The sequence below is a fragment of the Urocitellus parryii genome, chromosome 10 (assembly GCF_045843805.1).
Source record: "Urocitellus parryii isolate mUroPar1 chromosome 10, mUroPar1.hap1, whole genome shotgun sequence".
NCBI lineage: Eukaryota > Metazoa > Chordata > Mammalia > Rodentia > Sciuridae > Urocitellus > Urocitellus parryii.
Window position 1 is genome coordinate 15933288 of NC_135540.1, and position 12875 is coordinate 15946162.

Here is a 12875-nt window from a genome sequence, read left to right on the forward strand (position 1 = left end):
CAAAAACGGCCATACCCTGAGCGACTATCATGAGACCTAAAGAATAAGAAAGGAATGTGAACAACTCTGTGGTTGTTTAAAAAATTATTATAATGTGAATTGGATTTTAGCATTTTCCTCTTTTGTGTTGCTACCTTTTCAATGTAGATATTGTTGATCATGCTGGAAGTTTCCTCTCAAAACACAGAGTTCATCTCTGTCCTAGACGGAGGGTCCTGGATTTAATTCCCCACGACCCCAGCTTGCTGTACTCCAGTTTCCTCCCACTGCATAGGTTGAGCCTCGCAGACTTTTCCTTCCACCCTCGAATTTCTATCTACACCACATCTTTGGTTGCACTTCTTCCCTCTTTCCATCCACCCAAACAAACAGAATAAACAAAAACAAAGACCAAGACACAACACACTCCTCCTCCTCTTACCCCAGCAACAGTGGCTCAAGTGTCCTGCTAGTTAGTGTAGCAATTAGTAAGTGAATGACCCCTAACTAGCAGACCTAGAATACTAAGCTTGGTTCTAAATGCAAGATTCTTTCCACTTGCCCTGGCCCTGTCTAGGCTATGCATGGGGCCAGATGCACACTTAAGAGTGGCCTGTAGACCAAATATCTAGTGTGTCTCTCAAGAATGTGCAGTGTCACACATAAATGCTGGCCCTGAAGTTCATAAAACTTTTTTTGGGTGTGCATTTTTTTTCTGTAATTAGGTAGAGAGCCATGCAATATTTTTAATGTTGCTAAAAAAAAAAAAGTCTAATGCCAAAAAAAAAAAAAAAGCCCCAAATCATGATGTTTCCAAAAAGTTTATTTTATGCCTGACCCTTGCAGGGGTCTAGATATTTCAGGGTCTTCTTTCTTCAAAACACTTGCTACCTGCTTCCCAAGCCCTTCCTTCTCACAGGATAGAGCTGTTTCTTGCTACCCATCCAAATGGCTGACTTAACACGTTTACAAACCAGTTTACACTGATGCATAGTCCATCAGCAAGAATATTGATATATTTTTCTGCATGTTTCAGTATATTTCATGTTTTCCAGTTTTGAAAAGGAGAAGGAAGTTGAAGAGAAATGAGACCCAAGGAAAGATAACAGGTTTTTGTACCTTGAGTTTTTGAGAGGGCTGCCCTGACTGGCCCTGTTTTCTTTGTGCACTTTGAGGTATTCTTGTCCTGTGGGACCAGCTCCACACAGCTGGAGAGTATGCCCCAGGGGAGGAGCGGGAACCTTTGCTTTCCCAGATTTCTCTCCAAAGGGAAAAGGAAGGGAGAGGCAAATGGGGTGATGATGTTCATCTATTGAGCCACATTTTTCCCCCTGTGGGGAAAAAATACTCCCAAAGGGATAGATAATAGTGATTACTTCCAGGGATTCCATTATTTCCCCAAAGGATCCTCTCCCCGAAGTTATGCCTTGGAGTTCCTCACTGAAGAACACAGGCAGAAGGGCTGTGTGCACTGGTGAAGGATCACCAATGAAACATCTCAGTGCCTTCCCAGCAAGCTCTGCTACGTTCAACAGCAGGTGAGAGTCACCTACCGCCCCAGCCTCAGGTGTGTATTGCTAAGTGTGAAGGCGCATCAAGTGACTTGCATTACAAATTAAGCTGGCGGAGCTCCTTCACATTACAGACTTCTTTTAACCTCCAGTCTAAGAAGGCTTAATGAGAAATAGTCTGTCAAATTTCATGATTTCAAGTCTCTGCTCTTGTTTCTAAGGAGGACACACACTGTGTGGTGCAATTAGAGGAAACCAGGCTGAGCTTTCGTCATGCGACATGTAATGCCTGGGAGCCAAATGATGCAGTATTTTTAGTTTTAATTACTGGCTTGTTCTCCACTCCCTGCCCAACGACCTCCCTGGCTTTCTCCACAGAATCTTAATACATTCTCTTCCCCTCAAATCCAATTGGCTACATAGATCTTCATTACTCCCCAAACCTTCTCACTCTCCAGTAAAATAAAGGGAGGAACAAGAAATCAAACCCAATGAACCTGTTTTACACGTCTTCCCCCCTCCAGGAACAAGAACTCAGCCATCTTCTAAAGGCTCCAGTGAGGTGGGAGGTGTCAAAAACACCCTTACCTCCCCCCCAGCCAGTTTTCGACTTCAAAAAAACAGCTGTGGTAAAAATATCTCCCGAGAACAGCCAGCTGTTTATTTATAAATCTTCGCGCAGGGAAGCTTGATTTTCTCTGAAGTGTTTTCAAGAACATGCACGGTGTTTGGGTGAGAGGGGCCGGGGTTACTGGCAGCGAACCAAAGACAGCGGGCTCCTCGGAGGGATTGTCACAAAAGGCTGCCGGCGGGGATGAGGCCGGGGTGACAACGACGTCGTGAATAACTGGCTTGAAAATGCCCAGAGCTGAATCGGGCCTTTTTCCGGCGTTCCTCGTCGGGGCCCTGGGAGCAGCTGCTGTTCTCCCCGCGCCCCAGCAGATGGTGGTGTCAGCCCGGCGCTCCGCCCGCGGCCGCCCGCGCCGCCCGCGTCCCCTCCCCTTGCAGATGGCTTAATCAGGACTCGGCTCTCCCCCGCCCCGCGCGTCTGGGCCGCCGCTGCGGACGTGGAGCCAGGCAGTCAAGTGTTACTGCGTACAGCAGGTAGCCTGGCAACTGAGAGCATAATACCGAGCAGATGGTGTTCGCACGGCGTGATGGACATCACACACGACAGCCTGAGACAATCCAGGAATTCCCTGGTGACTCGAGGCCCTCTTTACACAAAATGAGTTCTCTCTCCGTGGCCGTGTATCTCTGGGGTTATCTCCCCCCTCTCCGAGTGACACCGAACTGGTTTCTTATTACCCACTTTCCTCCCAGCCCGCGGGGAGGGCTGCAGGTGGGGGAGGGCGCGGGAAGAGGACGTGGAAGGAAACGGAAGGGAGAGGGGACAGGCTGGGGGCGGGAGGGGACCGCCGATCGGCCCGGGGCGCGCAGTCCGAGAGGGATTGGCTTCCCGGTGGTCCCGGCTGCACGAGGCGCGCGCGGGGAGGGGCGGAGGCGCGGGCCCGGGGACGGTGGCAGCCACCGCCTGGGCTCTGCCACCGCGCGGTCTACCAGCAGCCTAAATGAAATTTAGGATTTTCGTTAAAAAGTCCCCGGGGGCGTAATTTACCCTCTCGACTCGAGCCTGTCTGCTTACAAGTCCTTCGGGGCCTGGGGCTAAGCAGGCGGCAGTGGGGCCGGTGCGCTCCTGGTCTCCCTGTGCACGCGGCCCTAACAAAGAAGCCGGCCCCAGGGTCCCCGCGCTGGTAGGGCGCGTGGCCAGGCCAGGCCCCAGCCCTGGGGTCTCCGAGGGCCTCAGCCAGCGCGCGCATTGCCCACGCATTGCCTGGCTCGGCCACTCCGCTTGTGCCAGTGGTCTGCGGGATACCGAAGGGAAGTACGCATGGACAGAGTCACGGCCGTGGCTAGGAAAAACTAGGAATAAATGAATAAACATAAAAGATGTCCCAGAAAACAAATCTGTGTTACACTCTCTCTCTCTCTCTCTCTCTCTCTCTCTCTCTGAACTGGGTCAAGTAATTTTTTTTTTGTTTGTTTTAAATCCATCTTTGGGCCAAATGGAATTTCCACTAAATTCTATTTATCAGAAGACCTCTATGTCCAACCTCTCGGTATGCAGAAGCTTTCTCCTGTCAAGGTACTATCAAGTTTTGAGTTTCAGAGGTGGAGGTCTGTGAGAGGTGAAAGCTAACATCACAGGGTTGGGCAAGAGTTCAACAGTCTCAAGGCAGGGAGCAGCCAGGAACAACCACGGTGGGGCTGAACCAGGCCCCTGGCGGTGACAGCCACAGGTACAGGCAAGCCATCTGACCTCTCCAGCTCAGTACCCATCCCCTGAAATGAAAATCAGATTTGACTCCTCCTTGACAATGGAAATTTGGAGATGGAAATGATTAAGATGCTATCCCCCCCCCCCCTTGGGTACAATCAGAGGCTAAATCAGGGGTTCTTGAAGTGTGGTTCCAGAAGCAGCAGCATTAGCATCACTTGGGAGCTGGTTTGAAATTCCTGTTCCCAGGTTCAACCCCAGGCCCCTGAATCAGATCCTCTGGGGGTGTTTTAACAAGATTTCCAGGTGATTGCCCATGCCCCAATAGTTTGAGAATCACTGGGACAAATTTAATCCAGCCTCTTGGTCACTGACCATATAACCTAGGCCTGAAATAGGTTACAAATCTGCATTTTCAAAGGCAAGCCAGAGTGCTGAGTTGCTTATGTTTTATTGCAAATTCTTCTCATTTGGACAAAACTCTCATTTGCTCAGGGCAGTGAGGTTTGCTATGCAAACCCAAGAATTCCAAAGGGAGTTCAGGGCCATGATTCTTCCAGGAAGGAGAGTACTCCAGTTGTAGCTCTGCTGTGGAGGCTGAGGGCAGCCCAACTGAGGTAGGTGCAGCCCGACTGCATCTGTTGCAACGCCCTTGCTAAGGGAGCATCAGCGTCACTAGACTTCCCTTGGTGTGATATTAAGGCAGTGCCATAGAAAGCTGTGATTTGAGGAAAGTCCCCTCTGGTTGGAAAGGGTTCTCAAATATGGAGAAGACCATGCAATGGAAGAAGATAAACTAAACATGAATGAGACACCTGCAACAGACAGAGCACTCTGCCAGGTGCTTTCACCTGTGTAATTAAATTCTTTTCTTGATTAGCCTCCCCACCCCCAGTCTCTTGTCTGATGTTCCACAGTGGGTGGTGGCATCTCTGGGATTCTGACTTCTCCATCACTGTCATGTGCATTTAGTCTTAATTGAGCAGACCACCCAGGAGCATTATGGGGAAAAGAATCCTCATAAAGGGAAAGGAATGGACCCAGAATAAAAAGGTAGAATGACTAGGATCAAAGAATGAAACTGAAAGTGCATAAAAAATATACATCATGTTAAAGTTTACTGCCTAGTACCCAAATCAGGATGCCCCTGATGTATCAACCTTGACATTTAAAGAAAGGGCTTAAGATTAGACAATCCAATCATACATGGGAGAAAGAAACAAAACATAAAATAAGACCTTAGAATCCCCTTTGAAGTTGATCAAGTGTCAGGGCAGAAATGTGGTTTCTGTATGGTGATATCTTGTACAGATTTCCCTTTCTCCAAAATGATTTTGCACTGTAGGTTTGGAGAACTCTCACAATAAATTTATTGCAGAGTCCCAATAAGATCCATCCCATTTGCACCCCTGTGTTTCAGAAGATTATTAAAGAAGGGTGGATTAAAAGGGTTGCTTTATGATGTGTGGTGGTTGTAACCCCAAGATAATTGAATTTAAGGGCACTGATTATTAATTTAGGAATCTTATCATAGAAATAGCAGTAACTTAGGGCCCAATAGTAGGGCTGCTAAATGGTTTCAGCAAAGTTCTTTGTTTAACCTTCAAGAAGAAGCAGTCTGCATTGGGGGAACCCAGCAGACTTGGACAGGAGCTCAGCTCCCCTGTGGGCCCAGTGACTGACACACTCTGACCACAAAACAAGCAGCTTGTGGTCATACTGCCTTAGCTCTTGGTCATGTAGCGCATCCTCTGGGGTGAGGGAAGTCTGAGGTTCTAGCTTAGCACCTGCAAAAGTGGGGACCAGTACTTTCAAATTGGCATTTTTTCTAAATTTCAATGAGCAGAATGGAGTTTCTACCTAGACATTGGATAAAGTAACCATAGTTGGCCTTCTTCATCTGTGGGTTCTGCACTTGAGCATCAAAAATCTTCAAAAAAGCAGTGCATCTGTGCTGACATCTATAGACTTTTTCTTGTATTATTCCATAAATATAGTACTAGTTCTATTGACATAGCATTTGTGTTGTATTAGGTATTGTAAGTAATCCAGAGATGACCAAGTATATGAGACGATGTGTGTGGGTTCTATGCAAACACTATACCATTTTATATGAGGGAGCTGAGCAGCCACAGTATTGGTGGGGGTGAGGGGTAGTGTCTTGGAACCAATCCCAAGGGATAACTAAGGACAACTATATTTTAAAAATACATGGTTGGCTGATTCCCACCCTGCCCTCCATGCCCAATCATTTGGGGGAAACTTAAAAAGCAATGCAGAGAAATAAAGAAAAAAAAAAAGGCAATACTCCTTTTTAACACTCAAGCATAACCATTGTTAATATTTTGATGTGCTTTTCTTCTTCCTTTTAGCCTTTACCTGGTAAGGAATAATATTTTCCATGCTTCTGATCATGGCATACACATGACAGTATACCTACTGATTCTTACTGTGTAACCTGGGGGTAGTAGAAAGTTGTGTCTTCCCAAGTTCTGGCAGGGTGATATCATATGGCCTCTTTACTGGCAAGGTCTTTAGTTCCTTGGGGACCACGACTGTGACTTTCCCAGCATCCAGCACAGAACTAGGTCCAAAGTCCAAATAATGAACTCAACTAATTGGCTATGATAGAATCTGGCAGAGGGAATATGAGGTATATGAGCTGCAAATATGTGGTATATGAGGTGCAACTGGGGTGGTGGTAGGGGTGGGTAGTGTTGGTGGTGGAGATGGCCCTATGAAGAACTGCTTGTCTGAGCTAAGGATGGGACCCTCTGCTAACTATTAAGGAAAGGGTTAAAGTGGTCAGCTCGGTGAGAGTGCCATCAGCCACAGGGAAGGCCAGGCTTTCAAGGACTTCCTTGGGGGTAAAAATAACAAAAATACCATTTGTCCTTATCAGCACTTTGACCATCTTTACCATAAGTCCCTTCAGTGAAGACACAACTTGGAGAGTTATGTTTTTCCTCTGCCTATGTAAATTATAGAGTCCCTTTGATCCCTTTGTTGTGTTTAATTCCACCACCAAAGCAACTCCAAATTGGTTAAAAGTTCATTAGTGTGCAACAATAGAAGCCTGATTGAATAAATGATGGCATATCCATACCATGAATACAGGGCAGCCAATAAAAATCATGCCTTCTCAGACTAGCTGATCACATGGAGAAAGGCCCACAATGTATAGTTGGGAGAAAGGAAATAGAAACAGTTTCTAAAATACTGCCACATAATAATATTGCTAGACAAAGTGTTTGTGACTTTAATTTTTATATTCTTTCAAATTTTCCACTATGAATGTATATTACTTTTAACTAATATACTATTTTAAAAAACTCCTTAATAGTCTAAACTGCCATGGACTGGAATGTACTAAGTTCCTAAGGGACCCAAGGTCATGTCTAGGACTGGACTAATTTTCCTTGAGCCTACTCTATGCTCTGGAGTATGGAAGTTCTTCCTTCAAGGCCTGCACATGGTGTGAGCCACTGATTCTGGGGTCCAGATTCTACACACAGGCTTTTCCTTGCTTCAACAAACAGCTCCCACGTCCCAGGCGAGGCTCTGAAGGGCCCTGACCATCTTCCAGGAATCCTTTGGTCCACTGGTGGAGCTCACTACCCTGATCTCTGTGGCTTTTCTCCATTCTAGGCTGGAAACCACAGAGCAGGGACCAAGCCAGCCAGATCTTGAGAGTTCAAGATCTTGAGAGATGTAAGAGACTGCCCCTTGCCTCCACAGCTCACCTTCTCTGTGGGGAAGCAAGCCTGAGCTTCTAGGTGACGGCACCTGCCCCACAGAGGCCAGCATCCAAGTGGCTGCTGTCAGGACATGTGGACTGTATGTGGCTCATCGGCTGCTCCATTAGCCTATTTACTGCATGCTTCCACCTTTCTCTCCTTGGTTTGCAAGCCAGGAGGGGCAGCGGTCTCCGCTGTCTTCCACGGAGCTGCTAGGAAGAGGTCCTTTCTTCTCCAGCTACTATTTCCCCGACCCCAGCCTTTTCTCAGGGTCCTGCCCCTCTGATGAAGTCATCAAAGATTGCATAAGGGATGCACAGGCCTATCTTGTGTTATCCTGGGAGGCAGGCCAACGTTTCCATTTATAGACAGGAGCATCACCACCCTGCCACATGGAGCCCTCCACTGCAGCCGCTCCGACAGGAAAGAGGGAAGGACTGCTGGAGTTCAGCTTCCTCCATCAGTTCCAGACCCTCCTAACCTGGGAAAGGGGGGCAAGGAAGACCAGCTCCAACTGCCGAGAAGAGCTGCTTCTGCAGAGCTCCCTCGCTGTGTCCCACTGACACTGCCGGAGGGGTGACCTGTCAACCTGCTCTCTTGGTTTCCTGACTGCTGAACCTGGCTATGGGCAAAACACACTGAGTCACAGGAGGCTGTGGCCCGTGATGAGGGTCCTGCCTCGGCCTTCCCAAGAGCAGCAGCCTTCTCTGTGGGGGGGCTGGGGCTTCAGGAAGGTAGGAGCAAAGCAGAAAAAAGTAGCACTGGGAAATCTGGGATTGGTACTTTACATATTTAGAGATTCTGGCTGAAAACCAGCTACTGGAGGAAGCAGGTCTAGGAGAGGGGCTCACCCCTGCTCAGGGAGCTCCCCGGGCCAGTGGGACTGGGGCAGAACGGACCCTGAACCTCACATCCACAAAGACCCTTGAGTGTAGACTGTTAGATCTTTTCTTCAATCAAGCTTTGACACAGAGACACCGAGATGCCCTGATGGGATTGAAAGATAGCATCTATTTTATAGCTTTCAGCTGTACCCTGTTACTGGACAGACTTCTCTGTCCATTGTCAATTAATATTCTTTCTGTGTTCCCTGTATATGTTGCTAAGAGTATAATTACACTGGCCTGCACTTTCAGAAATTATAACATCACTTTTCCCTCCCCTTAACCCTGTAGACATTTCTTCATTTTGTAAATATACCTGAGGACTCTAAAAAAATAGATGTGGCCCAGACATTTTCTTTAATTTTTTCAAGAGAAAAACATAACAAATTTATTAATATGCACATGGACATGGGAGCCATAAAAATAGGAAACTAAAAAAGACCAGGTAGTTAGGGCTGAAATACTCTCTTCAAAGGGGAGAGGGAAAGGGGAGGCTAGTGGAAATTTTAGAGATGAAGTAAATGATTTTTTAAAGAAACGAATGATCCCAGAGAATGTACAATGTCCTGAACAAAGTTCCTCTGTGGCTTAGGTATTTTCTTAACCTTGAGACGAGCTGGGGACAAACTGGGATAAAAATGATCTTAGAAAACGCGGACCTGAAGAGTCTCCTCCATTCATTCCACTTGCATTTTGGTAACCACAGCCCCTGACTCCACACCCCGCACACGGTTACCTGGACAGAGCAGTCTGGAATCATTAGGAATCATCCTTGCTGCTGCAGATCTTTTTTTTTTTTTTGCCACCAGGGATTGAACTCGGGGGATCAGGGGCATTTGACCACCGAGCCACATCCCCAGTCCTATTTTTTTTTTTTTTTTGTATTTTATTTAGAGGCAGGGTTTCACTGAATTACTTAGCACCTTGTTTTTGCTGAGGCTGGCTCCGAACTCATGATCCTCCTGCCTCAGCCTCCTGAGCCACTGGGATTACAGGCGTGGGCCATCGCGCCCAGCTCCCTTGGCAGATCTTAAATTTCCACTCACTTTCAAGGCAGCTGTCTCAGATGGTACAATGCAGCAGAGCCTGGCCACTAGCTGGCGCTCATAAATATTTGCTCTCATTATTATCACTATTAATAATAATGAGGGAATTAGAAATGTTAGGTGGAGCCTAGAGTTTCCACTCCTGGCTTGTTTTTTTTTTTCTAAATGGTCAGATCAGTTCCTTAGCTCTAGGGAGGAAAATATGCCTTTTTGCTTAGGATAAAAACGAAGTAGGTGGCTAAAGTAGATGGATCTAGGCTGGAGTGGGAGGGAAATCTATGTGAAACTTTTATTTGAAGTGAGGAATAAACCCATTCCTGTTGACAATAACAATATAGGTCTAAGATGGGGATTATAAGCCCAATATATTTTGCAACTCAGCCTCTGAGAAAAAAACTTACATGTTTCGGCTTATGTGTCTTTAAGTAGTCCCAGTTTTCTATTTCTTTCTACCAGAAGCTAAAGCCAACTCTGACCTCCTTACCACGATTGTACCTTCAATATCCCTTCCTCCTGCATATCCTTTTCTAGAAGTTTCTTGGGTTAATTCTCCCTCCCGCTAGCTGACCCCCTTTTAGTGTCCAGGTGGGATCCCTGACAGCATCCTCGAGAGTCACACACCCACAGCTTCCCGTGTGAGCTTCTACGACTCCTGTCACTTGGCAAAGGTGGCTGCTTGCAGGAGGTGAACATCAGAGCAGGGGGCAGACTGACTCTGGAGCAGGACAGGAGGTCACAGCACTAAGGATCCTGTTTCTCCACATTTCCCTGGTAGACACACCTCCTATCTTTTTCTTTGCCCCAACTAATTTCTTTCTCCCTGGTGTGTCTTGCTCCTCATCCTCCCCCATCCTAAGAAGAGACCATTTCTCTCTCTCTTTTTTTTTTTTTAAAGAGGGGAGAGAGAGAGAGAGAGAGAGAGAGAGAGAGAGAGAGAGAGAGAGAGAGAGAGAGGAATTTTTTAATATTTATTTTTTAGTTTTCGGCGGACATCTTTGTTGGTATGTGGTGCTGAGGATCGAACCCGGGCCGCACGCATGCCAGGCGAGCGCGCTACCGCTTGAGCCACATCCCCAGCCCAAGAGACCATTTCTCAATCAGCAGTGGTTGGATCCCTCCCAAGTCAACCAGTCTTTTTTTTTTTTTTTTTGGTATGGGGATTAAACCCGGAGGCATTCAACCACTGAGCCACATTCCTAGCCTTTTTTGTATTTTATTTAGAGACAAGGTCTCATTAAGTTGCTGAGGTTGGGTTTGAACTTGCAATCCTCCTGCCTCCGCCTCCTGAGCCACTGGCACACCGGTCTTTATTTTATTATTATTATTTTTTTAATGTAGTCATAGAGAATGTCCAAGGAGAGAAGGGGCCACTGAGTCCCTATTATTAAACAAAAGTGATCCTCTAGGGAGTGACCCCACAGGTGTTGAAAGAACCCAGGGTGCAGGAGCTGTCTCAGGAGCTATCTCCGAAGGTAGGCCAGAGTCCAGCCACTGTCACCATGGAAATTGGCTGTAGCAAGGTCTTCGGGGACAGAGCCCAAATGTATCCCACAGTCAGATGCGTGCACCCCGCCTCACCCCCACCCTGAGGAGCCTTGGAAGTGTGAAATATCTGACTCACTTGCTGTGAAGGATAAAGAAGGGGGACTGAGGGCTGGGGTGGTGGCTCAGCGCTGGCCTGGCATGTGTGAGGCACTGGGTTCGATTCTCAGCACCGCATATAAATAAAAAAATTAAATAAAGGTTCATTGACAATTAAATATGTTAAGAAAAAAGAAGAAGGAGAAGAAGGAGAAGAGGGGGACTGGGTCAGAGCATGCATTGCCAGGGCTGCTCAGAGTTCAGGGACCTGGCTCCAGAACCTGGAGCCTATGCCCTTCACAGGACACTGAACTGTACCATGCAAACCTCAAGTCACATGTTCAGTTTCTAGATCTTGGAGAATACTCACAGTTAAACAAAACAAGTGAGCACACACTGACTTGCTTAATATGACACAAGAACCTATGGGCATGGGTTGGGTTTCCAGCTACATTTGGGATTTTATGTGAGATAAGATCCTGTCACTTCATGGCCAAAATGCATTTATCACTCAGAAAACAAGCATCCGCAACAAAGCCTGCACCAGAAATCTGAGCCCTAGAACCTTATATGTGGAATATATAATTTGCCATTAAAATCTTGCCATTAAAGTTTTCTTTCAGTTCAGATAAGCATGCCACTTTTAAAATGTGGCATTGCTCCAGGAGTGGGTGAGGGTCTTCAGCACCCACAGCACAGTGGCAGGGGTTGTGGGGGCACGAAGAGAGGTGCTGCCATGGTGCTGCCCCACAGGAGGCTGAGATCCAACTGGGAAGACAGGCTTTACCTTGTGAAAAGCTCAAGGGCGATGCCAGTCGGTCAAGGGTGAAACTGTGAGAGCTGTGCTCTGGTTCCATTAGGTTTCCTCGAAGCCACCCTGGTGACCCCTGGATGGTCACAGTCGTGCCATGGCATGGTGGAAAGGGGCCCAAATGGGGGAGGGGAGAGAGAGAGACGCACAGGACATGGGTAACTAGGGCTTGTATGATCTGGGGCCAGTCATTAAGAATTCTCTGGTTCCACTTGGCCAGAGATGCATGGATAAGGGGTGACTGGACTGGGAGCCTTGACCGAAGTGTAGGTTTGGATGTGAATGAGAAAAGGGGGAGGGGAAGGGGAGGGGCAGCCACCTACAAGGAGGGAGGGAGTTGACAAGTTTGCTGGGGTATGTGGGAAACAAGGGTGGCAGAGGGTGGGCACAGGAAGGTCGGACTTCACTGATGGGCAGGAAGGATTGGGAAGCAGCTCTGGGGTGAGGAAGCTGGGCTTCCATTACTGCAAGGTATCTGAGGGTGAGAGTAAGAGTTCTGCCTCTTGACCACAGGCACATGTCTGGCTCACTTTGTCCTCTGGGTCCCACCTCCTCTCATACCCTTCCAGTTATTCTCTCTCTTCTTAGCCCACCAGGCTACAAGAAATCTGGCGGAGATGGTGAGCCCTGCTTAAGAATAGGGTGTGAATAATTCCAGCATTTCTTGTCCTCCCTACTCTCTACAAGTCGAATGTATTTAAATGCGAATAGTATTTTAAATATACCACCTGGTTTTAATGGGAAGTAGAACAGTAGGTACATATCTTGAATATTTCCAAAGTCCTAACAACATGTCCTGGGGATGAAGGGAAAAATGCCAAATGGTAACAGGAAAGAGCATCAAAACCCCTTTGAGAAGAAACTTGAAAATTCTGTGCTTCTTCAACTTGTTTCTCTGACTTTTCTCTTTCCTGCTAAAGGTCTCACTACCTTTTATCAAGGAAAGCCTGACAAAGAATAATGAAAGTTATAGAGTGGCCCAATTAAGGGTTTTAATAGCAAGTAGTCTTTGTAACAAATGTGATAACTAATTATTTCCTAGGCTAAA

General features: G+C 47.0%; 1 protein-coding gene across 1 annotated transcript in view; it reads right to left on the reverse strand.

Annotated features, from left to right (window-relative positions):
- Maml3 (mastermind like transcriptional coactivator 3) overlaps positions 1-12875 on the reverse strand; it is a 390623-nt gene that overhangs the window by 13543 nt on the left and 364205 nt on the right. The window lies entirely within an intron of this gene.